This window comes from Nerophis lumbriciformis, linkage group LG28 (genome assembly GCF_033978685.3).
Source record: "Nerophis lumbriciformis linkage group LG28, RoL_Nlum_v2.1, whole genome shotgun sequence".
In the NCBI taxonomy this organism is placed as follows: Eukaryota; Metazoa; Chordata; class Actinopteri; order Syngnathiformes; family Syngnathidae; genus Nerophis; species Nerophis lumbriciformis.
This window is the reverse complement of record NC_084575.2, coordinates 1,502,515-1,524,043: the sequence shown is the minus strand read 5'-3', so window position 1 is coordinate 1,524,043 and position 21,529 is coordinate 1,502,515. Positions and strand designations below refer to the sequence as shown.

The window sequence follows — 21,529 nt, the reverse complement described above, 5'->3', positions numbered from 1 at the left end:
ATGTGTGATGTATCATGTTGTAAGCATGCATGTGTGATGTATCATGTTGTATGCATGCATGTGTGATGTATCATATTGTATGCATGTGTGATGTATCATGTTGTATGCATGCATGTGTGATGTATCATGTTGTATGCATGAATGTGTGATGTATCATATTGTATGCATGCATGCATGTGTGATGTATCATGTTGTATGCATGCATGTGTGATGCATCATGTTGTATGCATGCATGTGTGATGTATCATATTGTATGCATGCATGCATGTGTGATGTATCATGTTGTATGCATGCATGTGTGATGTATCATGTTTGTATGCATGCATGTGTGATGTATCATGTTGTATGCATGCATGTGTGATGTATCATGCTGTATGCATGCATGTGTGATGTATCATGTTGTATGCATGCATGTGTGATGTATCATGTTTGTATGCATGCATGTGTGATGTATCATGTTGTATGCATGCATGTGTGATGTATCATGTTGTATGCATGCATGTGTGATGTATCATGTTGTATTCATGCATGTGTGATGTATCATGTTGTATGCTTGCATGTTCCAAATAAACTCAACTCAACTAACACTTGGTGGACATTCAAGCCACAAAATGCAAATGGAGTATTGTTGGTGTATTTTGGATGGTTATAGAGGACCTCCCATTGGCTCCATTGCAAGTGGACTTTTATTTACATTTATGAGTTAGAATTAGGGCTGGGTGATATATGGAATATACTGGATATATTGTGGGTTTGTCTCCGTGCGATATAGAAAATGACTATATGGTGATATTGGAGTATACGTTCTCACACAGTTGCTTTTAGCTGCAGGCATTACACTACAGGCTCTTCTCACTCTTTCTTGTCTCTCCTTCTCACAGAGACATAAAACAAGCGCACCTTCTTACATACGTCACATACTGTCACGTGTGCAACGTCATACGCTCTCACGGAGCAGACAGGTAGCGGCATGGTAACGTTAGCTGTGGTGCTACTGGTAATACGAGAGAAAGAAGGTGCCAATCTGGTAACAAATGAAGGAAGAAATAGTTCCCAAAACAAACAGCAGGGGGTCCATCGTCTGGCGGTGGTTTGGCTTCAAGCGGGTAGATGGTGAACAAGTATGCGGCAAAAGCGTTGCTACAAAAAGTAGCAGCACTGCTAATGTAGCATCATTTGAAAAGTCACCCGCTGGAGAATGAGGAGTGCTTGAAACTCCGCATGTCAACATCTCCGTTCAGTGCCACACCCACAAAATGCCCAAGCAACCATTTCCACATCAACACCGTATGAAACAAATAGTCAACAACAGAAGGAGATAACGTCCGCAGGAACCTACCACATAGTGAAGGACATACACTATTTGATTTCCTATTATGCAGCTCATTATTATATGACACTTATTGAAATATCTTGTGTGACATCATGCACAAAAGTGCACTTCATTTGTTTTAAACTATTGTAGTGGCGTTCTGTACAGAAAGTGCACTTTAATTTAGTGTTGTTTTGATATGTCATCTTAGTGACATCATGCACAGAAGTGAACTAATAGCTTGTTTTAAAATGTCTGACAATCTTGCACTTTCTGTTTTGAAATGACATGAATGTTTGTACCACTGCTCAATAACTGTTTAATAAATACACTTTTGCTAAATTGACTTAGTTGTGGTTTCCCTCTCTGCATGAAAGTTTAAAAGTAGCATATATTAATGCAGTATGAAGAAGAATGTTTTAATGTAGACACATATAATCATCATACTGCTGTGATTATATGCATCAAGTGTTCATTCAAGGCTAAGGCAAAATATCCACATATATATGGTGTATCGTGACATGGACTAAACATATCCACATATATATGGTGTATCGTGACATGGACTAAACATATCCACATATATATGGTGTATCGTGACATGGCCTAAACATATCCACATATATATGGTGTATGGTGACATGGACTAAACATATCCACATATATATGGTGTATCGTGACATGGCCTAAACATATCCACATATATATGGTGTATCGTGACATGGCCTAAACATATCCACATATATATGGTGTATCGTGACATGGCCTAAACATATCCACATATATATGGTGTATCGTGACATGGACTAAACATATCCACATATATATGGTGTATCGTGACATGGACTAAAAATAGAGATTTTAATAAAAGGCCATATCTCCCAGCCCTACTTAGAATGCATTTTTGTTTATATATATATATATCCACCATCATGTCTTTTAAAAAGATTGTGAACAATAGAAAAATTCCCAAAAAGTGCAGTTCCCCTCTAAATTTGTGACATGGCCTAAACATATCCACATATATATGGTGTATCGTGACATGGACTAAACATATCCACATATTAATAAAAGGCCATATCGCCCAGTCCTAATTAGAATGTGATTTTTTTTTATATATATATAGATCCACCATCATGTCTTTTATAATGATTGTGAACGATAGAAAAATTCCCCCAAAAAGTGCAGTTCCCCTCTAAATTCCAATGATTAGATTTAAGACTTGAAGTGTATGAGCATGAAGTGATGAAGCCTACTTGGATGAGTCTTCTAAGACAAAGTGAACAGTCCAGTTGTGATGGATTGAATGCCCTGAGAATAAAATGATATGTGCTTACTTGGACTGTGATGAAGCTGAGAGGACTCAGGTGCTTTGTCTTCATGCTCTTCAGTCTTCACAGAGACAACAGTCAGTGGAAACTTGCTGACATCATCCTCCTCCTGCCCTACAACACACTCTCCCTCCTCTTCCTCTTTCATGTGTGGATCTTCCTCTTCCTCTTTCATGTGGGTGTGCTGTGGATCCTCCTCTTCCTCTTTAATGTAGGTGGGCTGTGGATCATCCTCTTCCTCTTTAATGTGAAGGGGCTGTTGAACGTCTGTTGGGTAAATAAGTCAATAAGATAAAGAGAGAATAGAAATAGTTTTGGACTGACACTGTTAACACAATGACATTATTTGTGTTCTTTCGTGTGTTGTGTTAAAAGAGTGTAACAAAACAACCAATAAAAACACGGGATATACTTCCTTTTGTCCCAGCCACTAAAATGTATTCAAAAGTGAGTACAAAAACAGACTTGGAAATTTGATGAGGAGTAAGTTTTATTATAAGTACAAGGCAGCATTGATTGAGGCATTCTTAACTTTACACTCACTGATATAAAGTGTGTAAATATTTTATTCTGTATACGGTCTATGACACCTAAACTTTATCTCTAAACTTAACCACAATTTGTGGTGTAGAATGACGTCTGGAACTCAAGATAGTTCCACATGTCTGGGAACGCCACCGACGGATAATCCTTGATATTACTCAACAAATCTGTAGGGATCTATTCCGTTTCATAATTAGATTTTTTTCTCGTATCTGCTTTTCGCAGGAAGATCTCGGCCAGGGGTGTTTAAACTAATTTTAGATGGGGGGCCACATGGAGAAAGATCTACTCCAAGTTGGCCGGACTGGTAAAATCACGGCAAGATAACGTAAAAATAAAGAAAATTGCAGATTGTTTTCTTTGTTTACAAATAGAACAAACACATTCTGAAAATGTACAAATAATGTTTTTTTGTTTTTTTTACATACAATAGTATTCTATCTTTAGTTGTCCTTTTTTACACTTTCAGAATCAATTATGTGATAATGTTAATCAGTCAACTCATTGGTGTTCATTTTCAATCCATCAAGATAAATAAATAATATCAAAATCAAATTACAGGATGTTATTGATGTAGTTTGCTCATTTTCCCAGACTGGTGCGCTAACATCATGTGTTTTAGTTGTGTTTTAGATATGTAGCATCATATACAAAGATACAAAGAATTGCTATTGCGACATCTAGAGGACACATTTAGAACAGAAGTTTCTTTCATTCAAAAATTTCGACTCATTTTTGTACTTAGCAAACTCATCCCGTCTCATTCACTCATTCACACACTAATGGCGAGATCTGCCATGCAAGGCGCTTACCACGGCCTGCCAGCCTTCCACCATCGGCCTGCCTGCTAGCCTTCCACCATCGGCCAGCCTGATAGCCTTCCACCATCGACCTGCCTGCTAGCCTTCCACCGTCGACCTGCCTGCTAGCCTTCCACCATCGACCTGCCTGCTAGCCTTCCACCATCGACCTGCCTGCTAGCCTTCCACCATCGACCTGCCTGCTAGCCTTCCACCGTCGACCTGCCTGCTAGCTTTCCACCATCGACTTGCCTGCTAGCCTTCCACCATCGACCTGCCTGCTAGCCTTCCACCGTTGACCTGCCTACCAAATGGCTGCATACTATGGTAGAGTCCATTCATTCTTATTGTTTCCTTGTTTTGAGAGACCACGTCAACATTACTGCATCCTCCCCTATTGTGAGAACTTACTTTCACAGATTAAAGACTGACTCAAAAGATGGTAACTTTAAGCGCAAATGTTTAGTTATATTATTGTTATTGCTCTCGGGAAATGTTGAGACTAATCCAGGCCCTGATACACCTACACAAGGTTTTCCACCTACAGATTTTAAAACTAGTCTTGGGATTATTCATATCAATGTTCGGAGTTTACTCCCTAAGCTGGATATGATAAAGATCTGGATAAACTCAACAAATGCTGATATTGTAGTCTTATCTGAAACTTGGCTTAAACAATCTGTGCTTAATAAAGATATTTACATTAATGGCTATAATGTCTATCGTACTGACCGACAAAGAAAAGGTGGTGGAGTGGCCATATATATTAAGCAGAGGTTTGATGTTAAATTAGTGCTCTCTGAATCAGTAAGTAAAGAACTTGAACTGTTAGCACTTGAAATTGAATTAGCTAGAAATCACCACATTATGGTAGTGGGGTGTTATAGGCCTCCATCTGCCCCTAGTACAGGGGTCGGCAACCCGCGGATCCGGAGCCGCATGCGGCTCTTTGATCACTCTGATGCGGCTCAGCTCCTGATTTTCCTGGGAGACTTCCGGATTTCAGTGCCTCTCCCAGAAATCTCCCGGGACAAATATTTTCAGATTTTCACCCTAACAATTATAATAAGGGCTTGCCGTGATGGTACAGCATTTAACGCCCTCTACAACCTGTACTTACAGTGTGCCAGCCAAGCCACATGTTGTATGCAACTACTGCTTGTTTACATAAGTGACAGCAAGTCATACTTGGTCAACAGCCACACAGGTTACACTGACGGTGGCCGTATAAAACAACTTTAACACTCTTACTAATATGCGCCACACTGTGAACCAAAACCAAACAAGAATGACAAACACATTTCGGGAGAACATCCGCACCTTAACACAACATAAACACAACAGAACAAATACCCAGAATCCCATGCAGCCCTAACTCTTCCGGGCTAAATTATACACCCCCGCTACCACCAAACCCCGCCCACCCCAACCTTGCTCTCCCCCAACCATCACCCCCCAACCCCCTCCGTGCGTCGGTTGAGGTGGGCGGGGTTTGGTGGTAGGGGGGGGGTGTATAATGTAGCCCGGAAGAGTTAGGGCTGCTAAGGATTCTGGGTATTTGTTCTGTTGTGTTTATGTTGTGTTAAGGTGCGGATGTTCTCCCGAAATGTGTTTGTCATTCTTGTTTGGTGTGGGTTCACAGTGTGGCGCATTATTAGTAAGAGTGTTAAAGTTGTTTTACACGGCCGCCGTCAGTGTGACCTGTATGGTTGTTGACCAAGTATGCCTTGCTGTCATTTGTGTGAGTTAGCAGAAGCCTCATACATCCTGTGGCTGGGCCGGCACTCTGTTTGTACAGGTTGTAGAGGGCGTTAAATGCCGTGTCATCACGGCACGCTCGAGAGAATAGTTGCCCTGAAATTATTCGTAGTCTCCCGGAAAAATCGGGAGGGTTGGCAAGTATGACGCTGTCAAGCGCCATTCATATAAAACTCTCGGGCCGCAGTAACATTCAATTTTCATATTAAGGTGCGGGCCGCGTGTCTGAGACCCCTGGTTTATACATAGCACAAAGCAAAAAAAAAAACGTTGTATGTAGTGTTATTTAATTTTAAATTTCAACAGAGTTTTGTGGCTCCCATTATCTTCTTTAATTTGTGAAACTGGTCAAAATGGCTCTTTGAGTGGTAAAAGTTGCCGACCCCTGCCCTAGTAATTCCCTATCTACTCTTGTAATGCTTCTGTCTCAACTGAAATACAATGAAATAGTGATTTGAACTGGGACTGGCTCACATTTGTGTCTGACTCTTTGAAAGCACAGTGTGAATCTCTAAATTTAACACAATTAATTAACTCAGCAACAAGACCTAATCCTAAATGCCCTCAAAAAGCTACACTCATTGACTTAATTCTAACAAATATGCCCTTTAAATGTGTTGTATCTGGTGTTTTCCCTAATGATGTGAGTGATCATTGTGTGATTGCAGTAGTGCGAGACACAAGGATTCCTAAAAGCAAGCCTCGTCTTCTTGAAAAACATAATATGAAATTATTTGAGACGCAAGCTTTTTTACATGACTTGCATCTTTTTAATTGGGATAGAATTGCTCTTTTTGATAATGTTGAACTGGCTTGGAAATATTTTCACAAAAACTTCTTGAGTATAGTGAACAAACATGCCCCTTTTAGAAAATGTAGGGTTAAAGGACGTGACAATCAGTGGTTTACATCGGACCTGTCAGATGTATTGCATGAGCGTAATGCTGCTTGGGCCAGGGCATGCAAGTCAGGGTTAAAAGCAGATTGGTTGAATTTTAGACAATTAAAAAATCAATTTACCTCTCTCCTTCGGAAAGTCAAATCAGAATTTTATTTCTCCACAACAACTGAAAACCTCAAACACCAAAAGAAGTTTTGGAAAATAATCAAATCTTTGTCCGCCTGCTGTAATTCAGTCAATCTCCCACCTAGTATACTTGTTGATGGTGTCAGAGTAAGTGACAGAAGACAAATGGGTAGTCATTATAATAATCATTTTATTTCCTCTGGTTTTCTCTATAATTCTGACAACTTTACTGAAGTTCCGCTAACAAAAAGAACCGTTGAAAATACCCAAGTTTTTAACTTTACGCCTTTTACCACAACAGAGGTAATGAGTTCTCTAAAACAACTTAAACCTAGAAAACCAGCTGGCTCAGATAAGTTGGAGCCGCTCTTCCTAAAGTTGGCAGCTGAAATTATAGCTGGACCACTGACTCACATTTTTAACCTTACTCTAATTTCAAATGAAATCCCCTTGGATTGGAAATCTGTCCTTGTAATCCTCCAATTAAAAGGAGGTGAGCCTAGTAATCTAAATAATTACAGACCGATCTCTAAACTCTCTGTTCTGGCAAAAGTGCTTAAATCCCTTATCAGTGAACAGATAAAATACTTTTTGGACACCAACTTTATTCTGTCACCATTTCAGTCAGGTTTTGGCAGAAATCACAGTACTGTTACTGCTGCTATGAAGTTTATAAATGATGTAACTGAAGCTCTTGACAAGAAGCAGTGCTGTCTGTCCCTCTTCATTGACTTTTCAAAGGCATTTGATACTGTTGATCATGTCATTTTAATCAAACGTCTTTCAGCTATTGGTTTTTCTCAGCAAGCAGTTGGATGGTTTGCAAATGACCTCACAAGCAGAACTCAGGCTGTTCAGATAGAGGGTTCCTTCTCGGACGTACTGCAAGTGAAAAAGGGTGTCCCTCAAAGTTCTGTGTTGGGCCCATTATTAATTAATAATTAATAATCTTGGACGGAATATTCCGAACTCAACTTTCCATTCCTACGCTGATGATACTGTCATATACTGCACAGCACCCACTCCTGCTGAGGCCTTTAAATATCCACAACAAGCATTTGACAGAGTACAAGAACAACTTTGCTATCTTCAACTGCTTTTAAATGCAGAGAAAACAAAGTGTATGTTCTTTACCACATCAAAAACTGTAAGATCAGCACTGTGTGAGAACATTTGAACAAGAAATGGGCTACAAAATTGTGTTAGTATCTGATTTTAAATATTTAGGATTTTTAATTAATGACCACTTGAGTTTTAAGGAACACATTCAGTATGTTGTAAAAAAAAAACTGAAACTTTTACTGGGATTTTATTATAGAAACAAGTCTTGCTTTTCTTTTATTGTGAAACAGAAATTGGTGGAAACAACCTTTTTACCTGTTATTGACTATGGAGATGTGTTGTACATGAATGCTACTGCTGGTTGTCTCCACAAGCTGGATAGTGTGTACCACGGGGCACTGAGATTCATCACCAACTTACTCACCATTGTGTGTTATACTCAATGGTTAACTTACTCACCATTGTGTGTTATACTCAATGGTTAACTTACTCACCATTGTGTGTTATACTCAATGGTTAACTGGACATCTTTATGTGCGTGACGCCTCAATCATTGGTATGTGTTCATCTACAAAACCATTCTGGGTATCACCCCATCTTATCTGGCATGTCTTTTAACAAAGAAACAAGGAAGTCACAATCTGCGTTCAATGAATGTTCTGCAATTTGTCGTCCCCAAAGTAAGAACTGAACTGGGCAAGAAAGCATTTAGGTTTTCAGCAGCGAAGGCTTGGAATAACCTACAATCCAATATTCAACTTCAAACCCTTGTTACATGACATGAGTTTAAAGCTTCTGTGAAAGGATTGCAGTCTACCTTGTCTGTATGCACATGTGTTATGTCAGCAAGTTTTAATGTTGTACATTTTATGTTTTATGTGTTGTTTACTGTTTTTAATGTAACCTTGCTGCTGCCCTCTTGGCCAGGTTTCCCTTGGAAAAGAGATCTTTGATCTCAATGGGATTTTTACCTGATTAAATAAAGAAAGAAAAAAGAAGAAAAAAACAGCTGTTTATTTGAAGTCTTAAAGAAGTCAACTCTGTGTGCAGTGCAAGGTGAAATGCAGTTATGTCATCTTCTTGTCAATAACACACACACATCAAACTTTTGCGTGTTGTTGCTTCCTTATTTGTCATTATTCAAAGCTGATGTTAATGTGTAGCAGCGGCAGCTGAACTCAATGTGACAACGTGTAATAGATACGTCAGTCAGCTGGAATTAAAAATACAAATAGTTGTGTCATTAGTCCAGAATCTTCACGGTCCTCATGGACGACATAATTAGGAACCAGTACTAAAAAAAATGGTACTTGGTATACATCCCTAATCTTCACCACTAAACCTTTGAAATATGCTGACATATGTGCTGCTAAAGGTAAATAAACAGTAGCCATATTGAATGTTTGCCTTCATTTGACCACGTGAGGTAAGGAGGACGGCCTCTAGGTCACATGGTTACACCCCAGCAATTACACTGTTGATGATTGATGAGCATTCATTATTAAATGGTGGTGTTAAAAAGCAAGTATATCTCCATCTTTAGTCATAAATACTACCTACTCAGTGGCCTAGTGGTTAGAGTGTCCGTCCTGAGATCGGTAGGTTGGGAGTTCAAATCCCGGCCGAGTCATACCAAAGACTATAAAAATGGGACCCATTACCTCCCTGCTTGGCACTCAGCATCAAGGGTTGGAATTGGGGGTTAAATCACCAAAATGATTCCCGGGCGCAGCCACCGCTGCTGCCCACTGCTCCCCTCACCTCCCAGGGGGTGATCAAGGGTGATGGGTCAAATGCAGAGAATAATTTCGCCACACCTAGTGTGTGTGTGTGACAATCATTGGTACTTTAACTTTTAACTTTAACTTTAAATGTGGCCCCCGGATGAACATGTGTCACAAACATTGTATTAGATGATATGTGGATGTTGTGCTTACTTGGACTGTGATGAAGCTGTGAGGACTCAGGTGCTTTGTCTTCATGCTCTTCAGTCTTCACAGAGACAACAGTCAGTGGAAACTTGCTGACATCATCCTCCTCCTGCCCTACAACACACTCTCCCTCCTCTTCCTCTTTCATGTGTGAGGGCTGTGGATCCTCTGAAGTGAAACTGTCCCCCTGCAGATGAGGGAGACATTCTTCTTGGTGTCCAATCAGCTGATGGATGTCTACAGGACACAAACAAAACACATTTGAACTCCTACATGCTAAATATTATATTGTACATGAAATATAGGGCTGTGGCTATTGAAAATGTTATTAATCAAGTGTTCTACTGGAAATGTTTTCGATTAATCGAGTAACTGGATAAAATAGTGTTGCTTGGTTAAAGACAAATTTAAGCGACTTTAAGACATTTCACTTAATAATGAACGGCCAATTGGTTTGAGATGGTATGAGATCAAGATGTCATCTTTAGATCAGGCTTTGTTTTTTCCACAATCACTGCCACATTAAAAAGTTAAAGTACCAATGATTGTCACACACACACTAGGTGTGGCCAGATTGTTCTCTGCATTTGACCCATCACCCTTGATCACCCCCTGGAAGGTGAGTGGAGCAGTGAGCAGCAGCGGTGGCCGCGCCCGGGAATCATTTTTATGGTGATTTAACCCCCAATTCCAACCCTTAATGCTGAGTGCCATTTTTATAGTCTTTGGTATGACTCAGTCGGGGTTTGAACTCACAACCTACCCATCTCAGGACGGACACTCTAACCACGAGGCCACTGAGTAGGTGGATGTAGCAGGTGTTGTAGTAGGTTAATGGCTGCACCAATATGAAGGAAATAACAGGTCAGTATAGCTTTTACACACATAAATAACTTGTCAAACCTGCCAGCTAGCAGGCTAGGTTTACAGCGTCAGTTACCATGGTAACTGACTCTGACTTTGTCTTACCTCTCTTATTTTTGGAGGTCAAACTCTGGAGCTTTACATACTCAGGAGTTTGCACTTAACCTGCTCTCTGGAATATTCCCCCGGTGACTGTGTGAGTTTTGTGTAAACATGTTGATACACTTTGTTACAAACTGAGAGGAACATCAACCTCTCATAAATATTGTGTGTCTGAAACTGTCTCGTTTTTATGAACAACATAAAACAATCAGTGCATCATCCTCACATGACAATTCATCTTCCTATAGACAATCTATTGAAGAAAAGTGTTAATAATAAATATAAAGTTAGTAAAGATGTGAGAGTAAGAAGTAAACAAACCTGTTGTGTGTAACACAACTTGATGTTTTTCATGTTGTCGCTCCTTCTCCTCTCTTGTTGGACAAAGTTCCTCCTCGTACTCTGCTATGGTTCTTTCGCACATTTTCACACAATCACAACACTTTACACTCACACTTGATCTCTGCTTAGCGATGTGTTTTCATCTCTCTTTGTTAGCAGCTAACAAGCTAAGCTAACTAGCAAGCTAAGCTAGCTGGAGAAGCATCAAAGTGCGCTCAGACTAATATACAAACAGTTATTATGACTCTATTTAATAGAGTGTAATAAAGGACATATATGTGTACATGGACGCACAGATTAAGAACACTGAACTGTGACGACTGCAATAACGTCTTCACCGTCAGACGCCATCTTGCTTTATCCTCGCCTTGTTTGCTTCGCGCGCAGTTTTGTCAGATCTCGCGAGAGAAAAAATTAACCAGCTCTTTTCGAGATCTTGCGAGAGAAACAAGTAACCAGCTCTTCCCCCCCACCTCCGGTGAAAATAAAAATAAACTTTTGCATTTTCAAAAACAAAGACATACAACTTATTTTGGTAAATAAACAGTAGCTTATATGACCCCTTTAAATCATAAGTTGCCTGATCAGAGCGAGACGAGTCGTGGCTCCTCAGCTTCATGCAGGACGGAGTGGTAGGAGGCGTGGGCGAGGTTGACTGACTGCAAAAGACCACACCATTATTTTTAAATCAATCTAAATATTGCTCTAGTTGGTATTTGTGTTTTAAATCCTGTTGTAAAGGTTTGTACCTTCAACTGTAGTTGTAAATATTAAGTGGAATTGTATTATAATAACCGAATATGTTCCCTTATTTTGGAATAGTTGCAATTAAAGCAATACATGAATCACAACAGCTGTAGTCTCAGCACTTTGTAGCGCCCTCTGGCGTGAGTGTAAAAGCTTACAGCACCTGGTATTCCCAGGCGGTCTCCCATCCAAGTACTAACCAGGCCCGACCCTGCTTAGCTTCCGAGATCGGGCGTGTTCAGGGTAGTATGGCCGTAAGCCGAAAGACGAGGTAAAACCAACCTTTTTAAATGGAACTCTTACAGACGGGATGGAAGACATCCATCCATCCATTTTCTACCGCTTGTCCTTTTTGGGGTCGCGGGGGGTGCTGGAGCCTATCTCAGCTGCATTCGGGCAGAAGGCGGAGTACACCCTGGACAAGTCGCTACCTCATCACAGGGGGTGAAAGACAATTATTATTTATCTTAGAGCCTGTCGCGCATGCGTACACTAATGTGCTTTTTGTGGCTGTGTGAGGTGCAGCTCTCCATCCATTGTCTACCGCTTGTCTCTTTTGGGGTGGCGGGGGGTGCTGGATCACAGCTCTCAACACTGCTTTATGCGTAGGGACCGTCAATAAATCAACATTGCCTTGAAAATTGTATATCTGCTACATCAAAACACTGACTCATCTAAAAGAATGTAAATAATTAGTCATACCTCCTTATTGTGCATGCCCATTATTTCATTATTTTAAAATTATATCCATGTTTAATATAAAAAAATAAGGATATTTTCCCAATAGTCTCAATGTCATACAACTTGGTAACCTAATTCCACTTATTAGTCATGCTAACCTTTTAGTGTAACGCACACCCTTTTATTTTAAAATAGGGTTTTATTTAAAAACAAAAAATAATACGTTTTTTAGTAAAAATCATGTGCATGATATATCTTATACAGATAATTATCAACATTTGTATTAGCTCCAAATGAGAGTCAAGTTGGTTTTATGTTGGATAGTCGTAGTTGTTGCGGGAGCTAAAAATGAAACCATGGTTTTCAATATTACAAATTTATATAAAATCCAATTAAACTTACATTTTAAAACAAAAAGGTGTGAAACACATTAGAGAAAACACTTCAAATATCAAGTGAATTTGGGATTTTAGGTCATATGACCAGGAATCTATTGAAAAGAAACATTTATTTTTAATATCAAAATGTTTTTGACCCTATTTTAAAATAAAAGGTTAGCACGACTAATATAAAGTGGAATTTGGTTACTAAGTTGCATGATGACATGGAGACGTTTAAAACAAATAATTATTGTTTATATTAAAAAAATATTTAAATTATAAAATCAGGAACGATATTAAAAATGTAGGACTATTTATTTGACCTCCTTTTAGATGAATCAGTGTTTTGATGTATCAGATATACATCTTCGAAGACAATAGTAATGTATTGACGGTCCCTAAGCATAAAGTAGTGTTGAGAGCGGCACCTCTCCTGCAATCTCCCCGCAGCATGAGAGAGCAGTGTGGGCACAGTGAGGGGGAGCTTCCGCTGGAGCTCCGGAGGCAAATATCCACCGTGAAAGCAACTTGACCGCCGTAGCAAAGGAAGACAATCACACAGCCAGAAACAGCACATTAGTGTACGCATGCGCGACAGGCTCTAAGATAAATAACAATTGTCTCCCATCCCGTCTGTAAGAGTTTCATTTAAAAAGGTTGGTTTTACCTCGTCTTTCGGCTTACGGCCATACTACCCTGAACACGCCCGATCTCGTCCGATCTCGGAAGCTAAGCAGGGTCGGGCCTGGTTAGTACTTGGATGGGAGACCGCCTGGGAATACCAGGTGCTGTAAGCTTTTACACTCACGCCAGAGGGCGCTACAAAGTGCTGAGACTACAGCTGTTGTGATTCATGTATTGCTTTAATTGCAACTATTCCAAAATAAGGGAATATATTCGGTTATTATAATACAATTCCACTTAATATTTACAACTACAGTTGAAGGTACAAACCTTTACAACAGGATTTAAAACACAAATACCAACTAGAGCAATATTTAGATTGATTTAAAAATAATGGTGTGGTCTTTTGCAGTCAGTCAACCTCGCCCACGCCTCCTACCACTCCGTCCTGCATGAAGCTGAGGAGCCACGACTCGTCTCGCTCTGATCAGCCAACTTATGATTTAAAGGGGTCATATAAGCTACTGTTTATTTACCAAAATAAGTTGTATGTCTTTGTTTTGAAAATGCAAAAGTTTATTTTTATTTTCACCGGAGGTGGGGGGAAAGAGCTGGTTACTTGTTTCTCTCGCAAGATCTCGAAAAGAGCTGGTTAATTTTTTCTCTCGCGAGATCTGACAAAACTGCGCGCGAACCAAACAAGGCGAGGATAAAGCAAGATGGCGTCTGACGGTGAAGACGTTATTGCAGTCGTCACAGTTCAGTGTTCTTAATCTGTGCGTCCATGTACACATATATGTCCTTTATTACACTCTATTAAATAGAGTCATAATAACTGTTTGTATATTAGTCTGAGCACACTTTGATGCTTCTCCAGCTAGCTTAGCTTGCTAGTTAGCTTAGCTTGTTAGCTGCTAACAAAGAGAGATGAAAACACATCGCTAAGCAGAGATCAAGTGTGAGTGTAAAGTGTTGTGATTGTGTGAAAATGTGCGAAAGAACCATAGCAGAGTACGAGGAGGAACTTTGTCCAACAAGAGAGGAGAAGGAGCGACAACATGAAAAACATCAAGTTGTGTTACACACAACAGGTTTGTTTACTTCTTACTCTCACATCTTTACTAACTTTATATTTATTATTAACACTTTTCTTCAATAGATTGTCTATAGGAAGATGAATTGTCATGTGAGGATGTTCAGACACACAATATTTATGAGAGGTTGATGTTCCTCTCAGTTTGTAACAAAGTGTATCAACATGTTTACACAAAACTCACACAGTCACCGGGGGAATATTCCAGAGAGCAGGTTAAGTGCAAACTCCTGAGTATGTAAAGCTCCAGAGTTTGACCTCCAAAAATAAGAGAGGTAATACAAAGTAAGAGTCAGTTACCATGGTAACTGACGCTGTAAACCTAGCCTGCTAGCTGGCAGGTTTGACAAGTTATTTATGTGTGTAAAAGCTATACTGACCTGTTATTTCCTTCATATTGGTGCAGCCATTAACCTACTACAACACCTGCTACATCCACCTACTCAGTGGCCTAGTGGTTAGAGTGTCCGTCCTGAGATGGGTAGGTTGTGAGTTCAAACCCCGACTGAGTCATACCAAAGACTATAAAAATGGCACTCAGCATCAAGGGTTGGAATTGGGGGTTAAATCACCATAAAAATGATTCCCGGGCGCGGCCACCGCTGCTGCTCACTGCTCCACTCACCTTCCAGGGGGTGATCAAGGGTGATGGGTCAAATGCAGAGAACAATCTGGCCACACCTAGTGTGTGTGTGACAATCATTGGTACTTTAACTTTTTAATGTGGCAGTGATTGTGGAAAAAACAAAGCCTGATCTAAAGATGACATCTTGATCTCATACCATCTCAAACCAATTGGCCGTTCATTATTAAGTGAAATGTCTTAAAGTCGCTTAAATTTGTCTTTAACCAAGCAACACTATTTTATCAAGTTACTCGATTAATCGAAAACATTTCCAGTAGAACACTTGATTAATAACATTTTCAATAGCCACAGCCCTATATTTCATGTACGATTTAATATTTAGCATGTAGGAGTTAAAATGTGTTTTGTTTGTGTCCTGTAGACATCCATCAGCTGATTGGACACCAAGAAGAATGTCTCCCTCATCTGCAGGGGGACAGTTTCACTTCAGAGGATCCACAGCCCTCACACATGAAAGAGGAAGAGGAGGGAGAGTGTCCTGTAGGGCAGGAGGAGGATGATGTCAGCAAGTTTCCACTGACTGTTGTCTCTGTGAAGACTGAAGAGCATGAAGACAAAGCACCTGAGTCCTCACAGCTTCATCACAGTCCAAGTAAGCACAACATCCACATATCATCTAATACAATGTTTGTGACACATGTTCATCCGGGGGCCACATTTAAAGTTAAAGTTAAAAGTTAAAGTACCAATGATTGTCACACACACACACACTAGGTGTGGCGAAATTATTCTCTGCATTTGACCCATCACCCTTGATCACCCCCTGGGAGGTGAGGGGAGCAGTGGGCAGCAGCGGTGGCTGCGCCCGGGAATCATTTTGGTGATTTAACCCCCAATTCCAACCCTTGATGCTGAGTGCCAAGCAGGGAGGTAATGGGTCCCATTTTTATAGTCTTTGGTATGACTCGGCCGGGATTTGAACTCCCAACCTACCGATCTCAGGACGGACACTCTAACCACTAGGCCACTGAGTAGGTAGTATTTATGACTAAAGATGGAGATATACTTGCTTTTTAACACCACCATTTAAAAATGAATGCTCATCAATCATCAACAGTGTAATTGCTGGGGTGTAACCATGTGACCTAGAGGCCGTCCTCCTTACCTCACGTGGTCAAATGAAGGCAAACATTCAATATGGCTACTGTTTATTTACCTTTAGCAGCACATATGTCAGCATATTTCAAAGGTTTAGTGGTGAAGATTAGGGATGTATACCAAGTACCATTTTTTTTAGTACTGGTTCCTAATTATGTCGTCCATGAGGACCGTGAAGATTCTGGACTAATGACACAACTATTTGTATTTTTAATTCCAGCTGACTGACGTAACTATGACACGTTGTCACATTGAGTTCAGCTGCCGCTGCTACACATTAAAATCAGCTTTGAATAATGACAAATAAGGAAGCAACAACACGCAAAAGTTTGATGTGTGTGTTATTGACAAGAAGATGACATAACTGCATTTCACCTTGCACTGCACACATAGTTGACTTCTTTAAGACTTCAAATAAACAGCTGTTTTTTTCTTCTTCTTTTTTTCTTTATTTAATCAGGTAAAAATCCCATTGAGATCAAAGATCTCTTTTCCAAGGGAAACCTGGCCAAGAGGGCAGCAGCAAGGTTACATTAAAAACAGTAAACAACACATAAAACATAAAATGTACAACATTAAAACTTGCTGACATAACACATGTGCATACAGACAAGGTAGACTGCAATCCTTTCACAGAAGCTTTAAACTCATGTCATGTAACAAGGGTTTGAAGTTGAATATTGGATTGTAGGTTATTCCAAGCCTTCGCTGCTGAAAACCTAAATGCTTTCTTGCCCAGTTCAGTTCTTACTTTGGGGACGACAAATTGCAGAACATTCATTGAACGCAGATTGTGACTTCCTTGTTTCTTTGTTAAAAGACAAGACGGATAAGATGGTGTGATACCCAGAATGGTTTTGTAGATGAACACATACCAATGATTGAGGCGTCACGCACATAAAGATGTCCAGTTAACCATTGAGTATAACACACAATGGTGAGTAAGTTAACCATTGAGTATAACACACAATGGTGAGTAAGTTAACCATTGAGTATAACACACAATGGTGAGTAAGTTGGTGATGAATCTCAGTGCCCCGTGGTACACACTATCCAGCTTGTGGAGACAACCAGCAGTAGCATTCATGTACAACACATCTCCATAGTCAATAACAGGTAAAAAGGTTGTTTCCACCAATTTCTGTTTCACAATAAAAGAAAAGCAAGACTTGTTTCTATAATAAAATCCCAGTAAAAGTTTCAGTTTTTTTTACAACACACTGAATGTGTTCCTTAAAACTCAAGTGGTCATTAATTAAAAATCCTAAATATTTAAAATCAGATACTAACACAATTTTGTAGCCCATTTCTTGTTCAAATGTTCTTACACAGTGCTGATCTTACAGTTTTTGATGTGGTAAAGAACATACACTTTGTTTTCTCTGCATTTAAAAGCAGTTGAAGATAGCAAAGTTGTTCTTGTACTCTGTCAAATGCTTGTTGTAGATATTTAAAGGCCTCAGCAGGAGTGGGTGCTGTGCAGTATATGACAGTATCATCAGCGTAGGAATGGAAAGTTGAGTTCGGAATATTCCGTCCAAGATTATTAATTATTAATTAATAATAGGCCCAACACAGAACCTTGAGGGACACCCTTTTTCACTTGCAGTACGTCCGAGAAGGAACCCTCTATCTGAACAGCCTGAGTTCTGCTTGTGAGGTCATTTGCAAACCATCCAACTGCTTGCTGAGAAAAACCAATAGCTGAAAGACGTTTGATTAAAATGACATGATCAACAGTATCAAATGCCTTTGAAAAGTCAATGAAGAGGGACAGACAGCACTGCTTCTTGTCAAGAGCTTCAGTTACATCATTTATAAACTTCATAGCAGCAGTAACAGTACTGTGATTTCTGCCAAAACATGACTGAAATGGTGACAGAATAAAGTTGGTGTCCAAAAAGTATTTTATCTGTTCACTGATAAGGGATTCAAGCACTTTTGCCAGAACAGAGAGTTTAGAGATCGGTCTGTAATTATTTAGATTACTAGGCTCACCTCCTTTTAATTGGAGGATTACAAGGACAGATTTCCAATCCAAGGGGATTTCATTTGAAATTAGAGTAAGGTTAAAAATGTGAGTCAGTGGTCCAGCTATAATTTCAGCTGCCAACTTTAGGAAAAGCGGCTCCAACTTATCTGAGCCAGCTGGTTTTCTAGGTTTAAGTTGTTTTAGAGCACTCATTACCTCTGTTGTGGTAAAAGGCGTAAAGTTAAAAACTTGGGTATTTTCAACGGTTCTTTTTGTTAGCGGAACTTCAGTAAAGTTGTCAGAATTATAGAGAAAACCAGAGGAAATAAAATGATTATTATAATGACTACCCATTTCTCTTCTGTCACTTACTCTGACACCATCAACAAGTATACTAGGTGGGAGATTGACTGAATTACAGCAGGCGGACAAAGATTTGATGATTTTCCAAAACTTCTTTTGGTGTTTGAGGTTTTCAGTTGTTGTGGAGAAATAAAATTCTGATTTGACTTTCCGAAGGAGAGAGGTAAATTGATTTTTTAATTGTCTAAAATTCAACCAATCTGCTTCCAACCCTGACTTGCGTACCCTGGCCCAAGCAGCATTACGCTCATGCAATACATCTGACAGGTCCGATGTAAACCACTGATTGTCACGTCCTTTAACCCTACATTTTAAAAGGGGCATGTTTGTTCACTATACTCAAACAGTTTTTGTGAAAATATTTCCAAGCCAGTTCAACATTATCAAAAAGAGCAATTCTATCCCAATTAAAAAGATGCAAGTCATGTAAAAAAGCTTGCGTCTCAAATAATTTCATATTATGTTTTTCAAGAAGACGAGGCTTGCTTTTAGGAATCCTTGTGTCTCGCACTACTGCAATCACACAATGATCACTCACATCATTAGGGAAAACACCAGATACAACACATTTAAAGGGCATATTTGTTAGAATTAAGTCAATGAGTGTAGCTTTTTGAGGGCATTTAGGATTAGGTCTTGTAGCTGAGTTAATTAATTGTGTTAAATTTAGAGATTCACACTGTGCTTTCAAAGAGTCAGACACAAATGTGAGCCAGTCCCAGTTCAAATCACTATTTAATTGTATTTCAGTTGAGACAGAAGCTTCACAAGAGTAGATAGGGAATTACTAGGGCAGGGGTCGGCAACTTTTACCACTCAAAGAGCCATTTTGACCAGTTTCACAAATTAAAGAAGATAATGGGAGCCACAAAACTCTGTTGAAATTTAAAATGAAATAACACTACATACAACATTTTTTTTTGCTTTGTGCTATGTATAAACCAGGGGTCTCAGACACGCGGCCCGCACCTTAATATGAAAATTGAATGTTACTGCGGCCCGAGAGTTTTATATGAATGGCGCTTGACAGCGTCATACTTGCCAACCCTCCCGATTTTTCCGGGAGACTACGAATAATTTCAGGGCAACTATTCTCTCGAGCGTGCCGTGATGACACGGCATTTAACGCCCTCTACAACCTGTACAAACAGAGTGCCGGCCCAGCCACAGGATGTATGAGGCTTCTGCTAACTCACACAAATGACAGCAAGGCATACTTGGTTAACAGCCACACAGGTCACACTGACGGCGGCCGTGTAAAACAACTTTAACACTCTTACTAATAATGCGCCACACTGTGAACCCACACCAAACAAGAATGACAAACACATTTCGGGAGAACATCCGCACCTTAACACAACATAAACACAACAGAACAAATACCCAGAATCCTTTGCAGCCCTAACTCTTCCGGGCTACATTATACACCCCCCCCCCCCCCCCTACCACCAAACCCCGCCCACCTCAACCGACGCACGGAGGGGTTTGGGGGGTGATGGTTGGGGGAGAGCAAGGTTGGGGTGGGCGGGGTTTGGTGGTAGCGGGGGTGTATAATGTAGCCCGGAAGAGTTAGGGCTGCATGGGATTCTGGGTATTTGTTCTGTTGTGTTTATGTTGTGTTAAGGTGCGGATGTTCTCCCGAAATGTGTTTGTCATTCTTGTTTGGTTTTGGTTCACAGTGTGGCGCATATTAGTAAGAGTGTTAAAGTTGTTTTATACGGCCACCGTCAGTGTAACCTGTGTGGCTGTTGACCAAGTATGACTTGCTGTCACTTATGTAAGCAAGCAGTAGTTGAATACAACATGTGGCTTGGCTGGCACACTGTAAGTACAGGTTGTAGAGGGCGTTAAATGCTGTACCATCACGGCAAGCCCTTATTATAATTGTTAGGGTGAAAATCTGAAAATATTTGTCCCGGGAGATTTCTGGGAGAGGCACTGAAATCCGGAAGTCTCCCAGGAAAATCAGGAGCTGAGCCGCATCAGAGTGATCAAAGAGCCGCATGCGGCTCCGGATCCGCGGGTTGCCGACCCCTGTACTAGGGGCAGATGGAGGCCTATAACACCCCACTACCATAATGTGGTGATTTCTAGCTAATTCAATTTCAAGTGCTAACAGTTCAAGTTCTTTACTTACTGATTCAGAGAGCACTAATTTAACATCAAACCTCTGCTTAATATATATGGCCACTCCACCACCTTTTCTTTGTCGGTCAGTACGATAGACATTATAGCCATGAATGTAAATATCTTTATTAAGCACAGATTGTTTAAGCCAAGTTTCAGATAAGACTACAATATCAGCATTTGTTGAGTTTATCCAGATCTTTATCATATCCAGCTTAGGGAGTAAACTCCGAACATTGATATGAATAATCCCAAGACTAGTTTTAAAATCTGTAGGTGGAAAACCTTGTGTAGGTGTATCAGGGCCTGGATTAGTCTCAACATTTCCCGAGAGCAATAACAATAATATAACTAAACATTTGCGCTTAAAGTTACCATCTTTTGAGTCAGTCTTTAATCTGTGAAAGTAAGTTCTCACAATAGGGGAGGATGCAGTAATGTTGACGTGATCTCTCAAAACAAGGAAACAATAAGAATGAATGGACTCTACCATAGTATGCAGCCATTTGGTTTTGTCCAAAGTCACAGAAATCTTCAACTGAGATAAGGCCGAGGTTATTTTGTAGCTGCCACGATGATGAAATGTCAAATTATCAAATATGTCAAACTGTGCATCTTGAAGTAGCATAGCTCGTGGGTGGGGGTGACCAGACCCATTTGGGACACCAGTAAAACCACACGAAAGTATAAAACACAATATAATAATTTGTGACATAGTGAGAGGAG

At 40.0% G+C, this 21,529-nt stretch overlaps 2 protein-coding genes, 1 non-coding gene and 1 pseudogene across 3 annotated transcripts in view; 2 read left to right on the top strand and 2 right to left on the bottom strand.

The window, feature by feature from the left end:
* Window positions 1–21,529, bottom strand: part of LOC133570515 (uncharacterized) — a 905,074-nt gene that overhangs the window by 394,449 nt on the left and 489,096 nt on the right. The gene's annotated exons all lie outside the window — the stretch shown is intronic.
* The window catches only part of LOC133570532 (uncharacterized), a 508,763-nt gene that overhangs the window by 442,851 nt on the left and 44,383 nt on the right, over window positions 1–21,529 (top strand). The gene's annotated exons all lie outside the window — the stretch shown is intronic.
* LOC133571204 (5S ribosomal RNA) lies at window positions 11,971–12,079 on the bottom strand (annotated as a pseudogene).
* LOC133571340 (5S ribosomal RNA) lies at window positions 13,559–13,677 on the top strand. The gene has a single exon (XR_009810431.1). It is a non-coding gene; the product is annotated as a 5S ribosomal RNA (ribosomal RNA).